This window comes from Vicugna pacos, chromosome 10, assembly GCF_048564905.1.
Source record: "Vicugna pacos chromosome 10, VicPac4, whole genome shotgun sequence".
NCBI lineage: Eukaryota > Metazoa > Chordata > Mammalia > Artiodactyla > Camelidae > Vicugna > Vicugna pacos.
Window position 1 is genome coordinate 18,077,736 of NC_132996.1, and position 15,487 is coordinate 18,093,222.

The following is a 15,487-nucleotide window of genomic DNA, read 5'->3' on the forward strand; positions in this document are numbered from 1 at the left end:
GATGCTGTGACAGTGGATAGCAGGGTCACCTGATCTAATCTGGATGGAAAAACATGTTGAAAACCAGGGAGGGAAAAATCTGATCAATTACTCCGTCATACAAATTTAATTTTCACCTGTGAAGGCTAATATTACCCTGTTGTTTTGTGGGGTCAGTGGTCTTCTATTGATAAATGTGTCAATAGCAGTGAGCCAAGTGATGCTGAAGGCCCCTACAGAGGGAGTACTGCACTTCATTAAATGTCTGTTGACGTGAACTGAAGGTGTTGTGGTCATACTTGTTAATCTTCTTTTAAATAGTGTTCAGATAACTTTATGAATGAATGCTGTCATCTGAGTCAAAAGCTTAGGAGAAAGTCATCAAGAAAAGGTAATGCTTGATATAATAAAATGGACTTATCTTACCAGTGAGGGGGGAGCAGGAAAAAGTAGAATTTCTCCAGAGAAGTCCTCTTGATTCTGTATGAAAATAGCCTATACCCAAATGGAGTGACCGAGAGACTGAATACCTTATTCCTATGAATAATTTTTATGTTTCCTAAAGTTGGTCACTTTCAGTAGAAGAATAAAGAGTGAATTACTTAAACAGTTAAAAATTAAGTGTGATAAAGTGATTCCATACTTTACTCAGGTAATAGCAAAATAGTTATATATATCTTCTGGCTTAAGGAACTCTGATATTTCCTTCATAGATAGATCTTAAAATTACTCAATAGAAGATGTTGAAAAATTATATATTTTCAGATGTTTGTCCTAGTCTTGTGTGACAGGGCATGATCCAAACTTTTGAGAAGGAAGTGATCAGATGAGGGGACCATGTACTTGTGAAGGCGTCTGGGAGGCTGGGACGGTACTGTCAGATGTCTCATTATCCAAGAAATTTTGCTTACTCTCCTGCAGATATAGAGCATCCTTTGTTTTAGTATTTTATACCTGTGGTCAGCCTGCTAAGACAAGTAGAGGTGGGAGTTGCTGGGAGAAATCCGATGCAAGCGTAAGGATAGACTCTGCTATACAATTCATCAAGCATTTACAGAACACATTTGAGTACAAAGGAAGTCTGTCTTGTGCATTGTGGAAACTTCAAAGACTCAGCAGTCAAGTTTGTTGCCCACAAGCAGCTTATAAACTAGTGGTATTTAACATGAACCCAGTTTTAGTTATACTATAAGGCAATATATGATAAATAATAAGAGAGCTACAAAGTACTGTGAAAGTATAGGAATATACAGATCACTTCCTGACATTTGGATATCAGCTATAACCACTTCTCATTCCCTCTCTTAAAGCTCTTCTGTTTTCCCCAACACCTGATAGATCAAGTCTTAAGCTGCTTAGCATTGCACATGAAATCCCCCATGAATTGACCCTGCCTACCTTTCCAGTTTTTATACACCAGTAATAGTAAACTGCTTGAAGCACTTTATTCTTTCTTTGCTACCATCACTCCTAGAATGCTACACTGAGCACAGGACTTAACACATAGCCAATGTTAAACATTTTGTTTTGAATAAATTAATGAATATTCAAACTTTTCTGTTTCATGTGTTCATGTCTATGTGTGATGTTCTGTCTGTGTGAGATGTCTTTCTTCATCTGATTGCCATCTGTGAACTTGTTCTTCAAGACTTCCCAGCTCTAACTTCTAGGCTTGCTCTCAGTGCCCCTCCTCTGTGCTGCCACAGCAGCCAGTCTATACCCCTTTCATAGCACTTCACATTGAAATGGTCAATTTGTGTGTCTGTCTCCATACCATAAAGTAATCTCTGTCATACCAGGGGTCATATCTTACCTGTCTTGCTACTCCAAGTAGCTACTATCTGAGAATAAAGTAAAGTAGCACAGTTAACAGTATAGATTTTAAAGTTAGATTGCTTAAGTTTAATCCCGATTGTCCCTGTTTTCTAACCAAATGATTTGGAAAAGTTACTTAACCCTCTCTATGCCTCAGTTTCCTCATCTGTAAAATAGGGATACTAGTAGTATCTACCAGATATAGTTGTTGTGAAGATTAAATTAGTTAAATGATAAATGAAGTGTTCAGAACAGTTCCTGGCACAGAACGAGCAGTATATAAGTATAAATTATTCTTGTTAAGTATCTAGAAATATTGATGAGAACAATTGCAAAACTGTATGGAAGAGGGAGAGTCATTGAAGTCCTTGTACAAATGGAGACTTCTGAAATGGAAGAATAGGTAGGTTTTGCTTGGTAGAGGTGGTGGTAAACTGTGGAGAGAAATTCATTACAGGATAAAGTTAGAGTCAGGTAGAGTATAGCACTGGGAAATTTCGATACCCCCACATCCTCCATGCCTCACACACTATCAACAGAAAACCAAGTGGTAGGATATGTTTTGGAAAGCATTCCTCCTGAAAGTTTAATTTCCTTCTTTTTCACTGTCTCTCAGCGTTTCCTGTGGGATCCAATAAAATGGTGAGATAAAAAGAAACTGCAGGTTTGCAATGTTGACTGAAAATGGTATAAAGTGCAAGCTCTCCAGGCAGACACTTCACTAAGTGTAAGCTAGGCAAATTTATAATAAATGCATCTAAGTCAATATCCATAGTAGAATATTGCAAAATAAAGTAAAAATCTTCCCTTGGTTTGTTGATTATATAGTTTCTTCCTGCAAAAGCACAGTTCCTAAAATTTTGTGAGATATTTTGGGGAAGGTAAATGATACAGGCATAGTTCACAAAATATGTGAAGCTGATTTTGTAGATCAAGTAATACTCCTACACTGACTTCCATTGGAAAACTGATGACAGTTGGAAAAAAATCATTCTGAAAGCCTTAATTCATGAAATGACTACTGTATCCTTGGCATTGACCTGGATGCTTATCTAGCTCCTTTTTTTCTCCTGGGGGAGGGCCAGTTGAGAGGTAGGGGTGAGTAGAGAGCAGATACACCTCAAGGTACTTCCTGTTTGTGTGGCTGCAGATGGAGAAAATGAGAAACAGTGTCCCAGAAGAGACACTGAGGGCTAAATCGGAATTGTAGTGAGTTCAAACTAGCTTGTCAATCCGAGGAGCTGCAACAGAGTGTGATCATGGGAACATGCGTCTGATGAGGTGAAGGGAATAGTAACACCAAGAATGAAAAGCAAGCAAATAGGTAAATGGAAGTTGATTTAACTCCAGAGTTGGAAAGTGGGTACCGATTAGGGCTTATGATACTTTCCCAGACTATTAGCTTCAGAAAGCTGAGTTTATTTAGAGGGATAGGAAGAGACAGAACCTGTTGAGGGTGAAAAAGTGAAACACCATTACTGCCCTTGAGGAGCTCCTAGTCATGCAAACAAAATATTTATAATACATTGAGGTTAAATATTCTTTACATTTCAAATACCTATTGAGCTCCTATATCAGAGCAGACGCTTTGCTAGTGTGAGGATGTGACAGTGAATAGACAGATGCAGCCTCTGTCCTGAGGGTTTCCCAGGAGTTAGCCAGATGATGGAGTGAGGGACAAGTCAGGACAGGAGAAGAATATTCCTGGCAAAGGGAATGGAATGTTTGTGAAGGTCCTGGGAAAGAGACAATTGGTTGTAAAATGTTTTCCTTGAATACTGGCCACGAAGTCCAACATTTTCTCTGAGAAATATTCCATGCATCCTGGGTCTTGGTTAGATTTCTCCCTACCTGTTCTCATAGAACTCTGTACTTATCCCATTATAGCACATGTAGTATGTGTTACAGTACTTGAGCACTCACTATTGCATTCCCCACTGAGCACTCTATTGAAAAGAGCAGTCTTAATCCCTGCGTTATATCTCTATCTCTGTGCTCTATTTCAAGTGGCTAGCTCACTGACTGACTGGCATATAGACATTCTATAAATATTTGTTGAATGTATAGATGAATGATGACGTGAATGGTTGTAGGATCTCAAATATGAAATTTCATTTAGCATTTAGCATTTAGCACCAGGACGGGGGGAAGGGGTTAGAAGAAAGAAAAAGGGAAGCCTTTGCCTCCTCTATTCTTGTTTTCCATCAGTTTTTTTTAAAGCAAGAAATTGTATCAATTGCCTTATCTATATTACCATTAGAAGCAACTTTGAATCCTTGGGGAAGAATATATAAAAATGGGATCATAAAAAATTCAATTGTCAACAATTACACAGATTCCAAACATTTAATTTAATTTAATTTAATTCATTCAATGAATGTTTATTGTATACCTACTGTGTAAGGTACTATGAGGATAAAAAGAAATATAAGAAGGTTTAATACCCCAAAAAGGGCATACTCTGAATTTTGTAAACATTATTTGGACACTTGAAAAGTGTAATAACGATGTTTAAGAGAGTTCTTTGGCAATTAATTTCACTTTGAATTTCTACCTAAATTATGAACGTAAGATTTGATGGAGGTCCTACCTTGTTTTCAAATATGATGTTTAAGTAAATAAAAATGAATGATAATAAGATATTTTGGTTCAAAGTAAAAAAACCCAACTTTATGCTTAGCTAAAATCCACAAGATACCTGTTATATAAATACAGAAATGAATAATACAACTCAAGTGCAGAACTGATCCTCCTAAATTGACTACAATTAAAAAATAAGAAAACTTTTTCATAACTTCATTTGAGACCACCCCAAGTAAAGTTTCACTGCTTTAATTACAAAATCCAAAGAGAAAGAATCTGATGGGGCAACTTGGTTTAAGTGTGGATTTAGTTTGAATTCTTATAGAAGCAGACGTTGAGATGAGGGTTTCAGTACAAATATATTATTGGAAGGAGTTGCAAGAAACACTAGAAGGGACCTGGGCAAGAGTAACGGGGAAGAAAAGGCATCCAATAAAGGATGTTAGCAAGCCAGCTCTTACTGAGGGTAACTGGAGGGTAATCCACTGGGTAAACTGAAAAATTCCCCATAGAACATACACTCAGAATTATCCCATCTCAAATAGCAGAGGACCAATTATACATCAATTCCCATCTGTCATTGGTTGAGGGCTGTTATTAGGGATTGATAATCCCCTAGTACTTCTGGGTTGCTATGCACTTAGAGTGGTGGTCTTCAGCTCTGGAGGGAGACTTTAGGCAAAAATATGCTTTGATTGACAGTATGTTGGTGGACATACCAAAACGGTAAGGGTGAGGTCTCTGATTTAATCAACTGTGCTTTGGATGATGGGATCATGTAGTGATCCGTGTCTGAAGATGTGGCAGTCAGTTGCGGGGGTCAGTGTGGGCTACATATCCCTAAGGGTGTATACTATATAAATGTTATAGGACCTTAAAGAAAAAGAATACGGTTGTGCTAAGATATGTGACTTGAAGGATGAGTGAAATTTGTTGAGTGAACTAAGCCTAAAGTTAGAGAATGGGCAAAGGCGGGGACAGAGGAATGACTCAGGCACTTTGGTAGGATGGTGAAGTTGTGAGTAGATCAAGTCGGAGAAATCCTCCAAAACCAGATAATGGGGGCTTTGAGAGGCAGGCTGAGTTGTTTGTATTTAATACACTAGGTTATAAACTATATTGTCTGGGGGCCAATGTCCAGGAAAGTTGTATTTTTAATCTCCAAAGTTTTAGTACTTTCTTCTAAAGAAGCCAATTTTATGCTATATAGCATAGTCTTTATATAAGACTTTTATTAAGTTTGCTTGTAGTTGGCGGTACATAAGGCAAATGAATTTTACTTAGTATAGAAGTGGTACATATAATGTTATTAAAGGATAAAGGCCATATTTAACTATTTTATAGTGTGTACTTCTGTATAGAAATTTCCCAGTGGGTACCTTTCTGTGGTTGATTATTAAACTGTAGAAAGAAATTGTAGCCTCTGGTATTAAAGGTACAATTCTTATTCGTCTAACAAAAAGTCAACAAATACTTACTGAGGGCCATGCCCTTAATGGTACAGAACTGCACAGGAAAAAAATGTTACTAACCCTGCAACCTAGACACTCATAGTCTCATAAAAGAGGTAGATAAAAAGTAATTTAAATACCAGGTAAAAAGTACAATAATGGAGGTGTGTACAGAGTGCTGTGGGGATGCTGCTAACTCAACGAGGAGAATGCCTTCAAAAGAGGCACAGATCATCATATCCCAATTAGAAGCAGAGATTAAAGAGTTGATTGTGTCTGAAACACATGTTTGCTCAATTGTTTTTCTCTCCTCTAAGGAGAGGCAAACCTCAGACTATTGGCTAAACATGTAGCATTTGGTAATGAAGCCAATTTGCTAAACAGTGTATGGAGACCTTTTTTTTTGTTTTCTGAATTTGCCCTTTTCTTTGGATGAACCTCTGAAAGGACAGGCAGTGTGGTAAGCCCATGAAGTAGGAGGCTGAAGGTGGACCTTTATTAAAACTAGAACAGTGAGTTTGCATGCCAGCCCAGGACAGAGATGGTGAGATGACCATTTTTTTCAGAAATTTATTATCTGGAGAATGAAGGCACAGGAACAGAAAAGTATAACTTGCTCTGTACATACATAGGCTATTTGGCCATTGTTGATCTAAATCCTCTGTCAAGGAGGGAAACTGATGAGATGCCTAGGATTCTAAACTGAAATATGTTTTGTAACATGTTGCATAGAGGAAACAAAGCTAATGATTGTTCTTACATGTGAATAACCCATTACATCATAATAAATGTACTACACTGTAGGGGTACCTAGAAGAGAAAAAAATATACCCATTAATACTAATTCCACAGGAACTATAGTTACTGCAAGGTGAGTCTGAAAAATATTCACAAAACATACCTGGATCCCTATGCATATATTTTTTCAAAGAATAATCATTGTCTTGACTGAGTTTACCAAAAGTAAAAATGATCAGTTCTTTCTAGAGTCTCCAGTAGCAATGGAGGCGTGTTTATGTTGCAATAGGGAAAATGCCATTCTCTGCCATCATGCCTGCCTGTCTTGAAAAAAAGCATAGTGTTTTTACTAAGGGCACTTTTGCTGTTGTGTAAGCAGATTGTTTCATCTTGAAAAGGCAGGGCTGTCCATGATTCTCAGTAACTTCCTGCAAAAAACTTGTTTTCAGAATCAGTTGACTCAAGTTCTACCATTTTTTTAACTTGTATGAGAGGAGATGGATCATCATGAATGCTCAGGCCTCATTATGAAGTCTGGCTGTATAGGAAAGAGATGATTCGATAATATTAATATGATGGTTATGATATTACTTAAGCCATCAGTGGTCCTTATTGAGAACTCACCATAAGCTGACCGCAAATCCAGACCTGGCCAGGGTGACCTGTTTTATGGTGCCTTAACATTCTGCATAGCTTCGTATTCATTATACTTAATCAATATCTTTTTTCTTTGGATGTTGAAAAGATAAGCAGAATGTCAGTCTTACTCATCTCTGTATGTTTGGGTGTTAGTCTGGCATCTTGCAACACTGGTTACTTAATTTTATAATAAATTAATGAACTGATTTGTGCATTTCATAGGAGAAACAGCCTGTAGGAATTTTGCCACTTAGAAATCTATGTGACCTTGCATATGAAGATCCATCAACTCCATACCTATGAAATGTGAATACGTCCTTCCAGGTTCACAGAATGTATGTAAATGTTAATTCAAATTAAAACAGGAAAACATTTTATAAACTAAACAGCATCACATTCTATCACTTGTTGAATTATTTAAAATAATAAATTTTAATCCCTTGGCCTAGGGGAGAAGCAGCTTGTCATCTCATTTAATTCATATGACAGTTCTATAATGTCCTCATTTTACCAGCAACATAACTGAGGATAAGTAGTTTACTTAAGTCTCATCTGTATGTTAGAGCCACGAATCAACCCAGGGTTTGTCTAACTAACAATTCCACAACTTCCTGAACAAATTCCAGATACACAGTTTATTGCTACAACATAGAGAAATTCTGTATGGTTATTCTCCATGGCTTCACAAGATAGAATTAGGGCCAAAGAAAGAGAGAAAGATTTCAGATTAATCTAACTAAAGAATCACTGTTACACTCTAAGACTAGAGAGGGAATGAGCTTCCTCTGGGTGTAGTGAGTTCCTGTCGCTGGATATGTTCACCTTACAATCAGTGACTCACTGTCAAGTATGTTGTAGCAATGGCCCAACCATTGGATTAGAAATGGTGTATTATTCATAAGGTACTTTTAAGTCCTGAGGCTTCCTGATTTTCATTGACTTCTGGTTGTCAGGCTGAAGAGTAATTCCTGTGATCTTAGAACAGAAGGCAGGCCCTTTACAGTGAAACTTCATGGGCCTGCTGGTGTCACCACTTCATCCCCAGGCAGCAAGGAGAGAGTTGGCTAATGGAAGGCAGCTTCACTTGGGAAGGAGCTGTAGCTGGAAAGTGATATGGTACAGTTGAAAGCATGTGGGATTTGGAATGAAATAGACCTGGGTTTAAAGCTACTCTCTGAGTTTCTTTCTGAGTTTTAGTTTCCTCATTCTGTTAAATGGTGCAGTAACATTGAACATAGGGGATTAAATGGAATAATGCAGGTAAAGAGACCAGCACATCATAAACACTCAGAAACCGTTAGTCACTGAAATCATCATCACCCTCCTCATTATCATCATCTACTTGCTGGAAGGAAGGTGCCTCTCTTTTAGGCCATTGGGCAATAACCATCTCTTCTTCCTCTGGGGTTGGGCAGCCTCCGGCAACATGGACAGAGTATACAGTCTTGTAGGATATTAAGGCTGAAGGAATTTTGGAGATTATTTTGTTCAATGTTCCTCAAATTACCTGGAGTGAAAGATGTGTGTGTGTGTGTGTGTGTGTGTAAATTTACAATCTACTGCAGATCAATACTTTCCTAAAAGTGCAAAAAAATAAATAAATAAATTACTAGAGAAATGAAATAGGGAAACAACCAAAATGCACAAATAAAATTTCGTATATTTTTATTTTTTCAAGAACATCAACTTAGAATGTCAAACTGTTGTAAAAGTTTCTAAGTGCTTACTCTCATTTTCAATACTTAATTTGTAGTAGATGGGGAACAAATTACTTGCAGACTAGTGCTGGTCCAGAGATCACCCTTAGAGTAGCTCAGTCTAGCTCACTCCCCACAATGCACAAAAGAGGGGAACCCTGGAGTGGAGAAAGGACTTGCCCATTGTTACATAAACAAGCACCATTCCTCCAACTTATTTATTATCATTTAGGGCACCTAAGGATTGGAGATGTGTGTAAAAAAGCAAGATACACATATGTGGAACTGCAATTCTCCTGGGCACTGTAGGTTAATTCCTCTACCACCCAGTTAGGGGATTATAATAATCTCTTATCAAGTTTTAAGTATTTTGAATAGAAATTAATATTTTGTCTGAGATGAGAAAAGAAAACTAATGATTGTTAGATGCCTGCTTAATAAGTACTAGGCTCTATAAACAATATTTCATTAAATTCTCATAACTCTCAAGTGTGGGTGGGGCTAACTATATTTTTTAAACATGCAGACAGGGTAAGCAGTTCACCCAAATGAACACAACTAGAAACTGGTGGAAATGAGATGCAAGCCCAAGCCTGTTTGTCTACAGAGTCTTTTCCTTTTCTCCGTATCTTTGTATAAATGTAGTCGGCAGCTTGGCTGTATCATGCTCTTGAAGGTAAATGTGTTCCTTTAATAGTTACTACCATTTACATAATATCTTGTGTTTGCAGGAGACTTTATAACCATCTATTACTTTGTTCTCCTTTGTTGCTCTCACAAAGCCTTCTATAGACTAGGAAACAGAGGCATAGAAAAGTATTTTTTAATTGTAATTATTACAAGTTAGCCATGAGTACATATTTCACTTTTAAAACTTGTGATGTTAACATTTAAAAAATCATTTTTGGTAGAATCCTACATATCCCTGGCTTTCCTCAAAAGTCCATTTCAGCCTTTTACACCCTGACCATTACATATGTTTCCTAATTGTTTTTATAATCTTTTTTGGTAATAGTATATACATATAGAGTATACCAATAACTAATGTTAACATGTCTATGCCATGAAAAACAATGTTTACATATCTACTCAAAAATTAATATTTCATCCCAAGTTATGGTTATGAAGCAAATAATAAGATTATTACCTTCTGATGTATTGGCTAATTCACCTGAATGTCAAACTGAAAGTGACCTTGTCTTTTTTGCCTTAGCAAATACTGAAAATTGGTCGGGTTTACTTTTTGTTTTTAGACATTTTTCACAATGAGAGCTGTTGACCTAGGGAGCCTGAGTAAAGGATATATACTGAGGATCTCAATGACTATGAGATGAGATGACCAGAACCATAGGCCCAGCCCATTAATTGGCATAAGTGGTCAAAAATATTAGTCTGTAATTAAGAAAAGAAAAGGAAAGGTGGCACGTGTGTTGTAAAGATTATAAGGACACCATGAAATTTTTTTTAACAGTCAACAAGCAAGCAAACATTCATCCACTTGTGTAAACCATATTATCCTTCAGCAAACATTATTTATCATATAGTACTTTCTGTATGATCCAGGTGCTGTACTTATTTAGGACTAAAGGTTTTTTGTGACTCATACTGAATTTGTGATTAACTGTGTCTTACAGAATATTCACTTTGACATCTGGAGTTCTTCCATTCTTTTCAGATCTATATTTTTTGAGTGTATGTTGAATTTAAATCTGGCTTGCTGTTATGGCCTTAAATATGATAACAAAAGACATTTAGAAGTTGCAGAGATCAGAGATTTAGTTAAGATGTCATCATTTTCTCCTAATGTCCCATGAATTATCTAAGACTTTTGTTTTTTTGATTTTTACAACCAAGATCCCAAAACCTTTCTTAAAATAAGTTTTCTATAAACCATATCTTGCATATAATTATTTGAAACCTTTTCTAAATTTCAGGAGTTTCCCCCAAGTTTATAATATATAATTGCTCTTCATTTGTTTGATAGGGTAATTTACTCAAACATTTCCAGATTATTATATTCCACCAGATGATTATTAGATACAAGTAAAGCAAACATCTACTTCAAAACATTCAGAATAGAGGAGACAGACTCAATGTCTTAAAGGATGCTGTCCAAGATGCTTCTTTGCCTTTTCCTACCCATCCTTCCTGTCTCAAAATAACATATTTGTATAATGCTTTAGAGTTTATAAAGCTCTTCTACATCCACTCACTCATTAATATTCAAAATAATTTTTGATGATAAATATGATCATTATCCTTATTTGATTTACTGCCACCATTCCCAGCCCCCGTCATTTAACAAACCTCATCAAAGGAGTAGGCTATTCCCAAGGTTCCCCATTTTCTCATTCTTTCCTCAGCTCACTCAGTCAGGCTTATCTCCCCATCATTTCACTGGAGCAGCTTTGGTCAGTTACTCATGATGTCCAACTTGCAAAATACATTGATCTTAGGCCTTATCTTTCTCTGCCTCTTAGCAGTATTGTACCTAGCTGATCACTTATTCTTTTTTTTTTTTTAATGATCCCATTTTATTTGTTTATTTTGGGGGGAAAGGTCATTAGGTCTATTTATTTATTGTTAGTTTTTTTTTTTAATGGAGGTACTTAGGATTGAACCCAGGACCTCGTGTATGCTAAGCCCGTGCTCTACCACTTGAGCTATACCCTCCCTCTGATCACTTATTCTTAAAACTTTTTCTTTACTTGGCTCTGGTATCATGAAATCTGACTTACTGCCTACATGTCTGGCAGCTCTTTCTGAATTTTTCTTTTTTTGACTCTTCCTGCTCTTCCAGTCTCTCGTTGTTGCTGTTGACAAGGGCTTGGTCTTGGGACTCCGTATGTTCTCTAGTGATGCTCATTCACACCATCAAGCCAGTTCCATGACCAAGTAAGTTACATGTGCTTATGACTCCAAACTTCTATATCCACTTCCTACCTTGCCCCTGATCTCCGTATCTATCTACTTTAGTGCACATTCAAGATCTCTGCTTGGATGTCTAATAGTAACTTCAGACTTACATGAAAACACAACTCCTCTTTCCTCCCACCCTCAGCATCTTCCCAGGCCAAAGGCAGAATTAATCTTGGACTCTGTTTTCTCTCAGAACCTACCAGCAAATTCTTTAGGCATTAGGTTCAAAGAATGCCAAATCCAGTTATTTCTCACCATTGCTACCATAGCTAACATGTCTGTGCCTGCCTGATCATTCCAACCATCTACACTCTGATCTGGTCTCCCTGCTTCCATTCCTTTCCTCCTCCTGTCAGATCTCCCCCCAGTAATTGGGATGATCTGTTTGAAAAAGGAAATTAGCTTCAGTAGCTTTCCGTCACAGGATAACCTATTTCTCTGCTCTCTTTTTTTGCTCTAACCACACTGGTTTTGATGTTTCTTAAACAAGAAAAGTTCATTTTTGCCTAAGAATCTTTGTGAGTACCATTGACCCATTTGCCCATGACTTGTGATGATACTTCCCTCGCTTTTTTTGGGTCTCTGCTCAAATGTCTCTTCCTTAGAAAGGCCTTCTTTGAGTACCTTATCCGAAAGAACCCATACTCAGCCTGCCACTCTCTCTCTTTATACTGCTTTATTTTTTTTCACAAAACTTGTTGCTATCTGATATTTTATGTAAATGGTTGCAGCTTTATAGTTTGTTTCTTCCATCAGAATATAAGCTAAGAAAGACAAATAGCATATGATATCACTTATATGTGGAATCTAAAAAAATGATATAAATGAACTTATTTAGAAGACAGAAACAGAGTCAGAAACATAGAAAACAAACTTATGGCTACCAAAGGGGGAAGTGGGGGAAGGATGAATTAGGAGTTTGGGATTAGCAAATACAAGCCATTATATATAAAATAGTTGAACAACATGGTCCTACTTTATAGCATAAGGAACTATATTCAATATCTTGTAATAACCTATAACCTATTATGAAAAATAATACGAAAAACAACATATATGTATATATACATATAACTGAATTACCATGCTGTACACCAGAAACTAACACAACATCATAAATCAACTATGCTTCAATTTTAAAAAATCTGAAAAAAAAGAATGTAAGGTCTCTAAAAGCAGAGACTGTCCTATTTACCACTGTGTTACCAGCACTCAGAACAATGTCTAGCAAATAGTAGCTACTCAATAAATATATTTGAGTGAATGAAGGAAAGTAAAGCAGAGATTAACTAATCCAAGGCCAGAAAATCAGGCAAGAAATAGGGAAAGAACTTGAGCTCAAGCCACCTGATTCTAAAATCCATACTTTCTCCACTACGTCAGATCACCTTTCTGCTGAACTAAGACATTGGAAATTTGAATATTTAAATATTTCCCTGGTATTAATCATCCCCCACCTGCCATTGGGTCAGCCAAGATATTGCTTTCTACCCTTTTGAAGGGAAGTAACTGTAAAATAGTTCAAAATTTGCCAAAAACAAAGTAGATAAGAATTTCTGCACCTCCCGTGCCTATAACCTACCACTTAAATCAAAGAAAGAAAAATCAATTGATCTAATTTTGTTCTTTGCAAAACCGTTTTTCCCCTCTTCCTGGCATTCTAACTTCTTCTAAGTAAGTGTTCTCAGACACAGTGTTGCCACACATTTGTGCATTGTGATCAATTGTAATTTGTACTAATGTTGAAGTACTTTTATTTACTTAAAAAATAAGTGAATCTTGTCTAGAATATCATTATCAATAAATCTTTTTACCCTTCGGTGTGTTTCTTAAGCTCTAGTGCTCAGAGAATTGCTTGTAACTATAGTTTTTTTTTTTTTTCTGCTGTGCTGCACCAAGTAATCCGGGGGTGCCCCTGAAATCCTAGCTCCTAGTGAGTGCTGTGCCTCCTCTATGTGTGTCACAGCACAGAGAAAGAAGGGTTAAGAACCTCCATTGTAAACTATTTTTGGTTTGTATGAGAATTTCTCCAGGATATAATTGCCTGAGTAAGGTTTTTCCCTTTTAAGAAGAGATGAAGCACACATTCCAAGCCTGGCCCTTGCACTGGATAAATTCTCATAAATAGTGCCTGTTTTTTATGATAATAACAAGCACCGTCACCTTGTAGTAGCTTGAAATCTTAGGCAAGTTACAAAAACTTTGTGATACTGTTTCTTCCAATAAAAAACTGGAGATGATACTTGTACTGCAGCTGTTCTTTGAAGGATTAAGTGAGATAAAGTACCTAATGCTGATTGTAGCAGTACCTGACCCTGGTGCTTAGTCTTAGTCTGTTCCTCTCCCCACCATGTCTTTGGTTCATCCTTTCCGACTTCCAACTTTCCCTCCAGAATGTGGTTGTGATATAAGAGCTGAACATGGGTTTGCCATCAATTCTCTCAAAGTGCAGATAATTCAGCTACCTAATTATCTTATTTTTTCTAATTATCTACTCCATTCTTTTTTCCCGGTACTATCTCTGCCATCAGTTAAATACATTGCCAATAACAGGGAAGTTCTTGGCCTAATTGGATACTACAATGCCTGGTTTAAATTTTATAAGCATTGTATTTCTCAATTATCCAACCCAGAAACCACTGGGAAGTGTTAATTAGGTACTAAAAGTAAATTGGATTACCTTAGGGATCTTTTTAACAACAATTTTACACTCAGTCAGGTGATAAGGCCATAAATTACACACATCATCTTAGTATCTCATCCAAATGTGTTTTGAAATCTTTGACTTTCTCTGGTTCATCATTCAACTTTGCATCTGTATAAAGTTATTTAAAAATACTCCATGTTCTTAGCACCCTGATGGGTGGGATAGCATTGGGAAACAGTGATGATTATGATAGCCAGCCTCAGAGATCTAAAGTCTCTGGTTAATTGTGCCATGAACATAAAGAGTATCATTTACTATATAGTTCTTTTTTGTGTGTATATACGTTTTTATTGAGGTACAGTCAGTTTACAATGTTGTATCAATTTCTGGTGTACAGCATAATGCTCCAGGCATACACAAATATACATGTATTCGTTTTCATACTCTTTTTTCACCATCGATTACTACAAGATATTGAATATAGTTTCCCATGCCATACGGTATGAACTTGTTGTTTGTCATTTTTATATATATTAGTTAGTATCTGCAAATCTCCAACTCCCAGTTTATCCCTTCCCTCCCTGTCCCCCTCTGGTAATCATGTTTGTTTCCTATATCTGTAGTCTGTTTCTGTTTTGTAAATAAGTTTGTGTGTCTTTTTTAAGGAACTGTAAAAAACTTCATTGAAACATAATTTATATATGATATTTAGTTTTTTAGTAAAGATCTGAATAAAGTTTTGAAAAGAGATTTTTTTTCTCTAAACTCAGCAATGAAAAAAAAATTGTATACTTGTCTATGCTAGACCTGATCACAAATCTTACAGTATGATGTAGTGGAATCTAGAGTCAAAACCCCTGACTTCCTTCAAACCTCAGATCTTTTCCTCTTCCTGGCTATGTGTTCTTAGAAAAATCAGTTTAATAAAATAAGTGTTCATTTAATATTTCATTCAACAAGTATTTTTGGAGCACTTACTATATGTTAGGTACTCTTCTAGATATTTTGGATATAGCAGT

The 15,487-nt window shown here is 36.5% G+C and overlaps 1 protein-coding gene across 3 annotated transcripts in view; it reads left to right on the plus strand.

The window, feature by feature from the left end:
- The window catches only part of DLG2 (discs large MAGUK scaffold protein 2), a 1,735,130-nt gene that overhangs the window by 632,109 nt on the left and 1,087,534 nt on the right, over nt 1–15,487 (plus strand). The gene's annotated exons all lie outside the window — the stretch shown is intronic.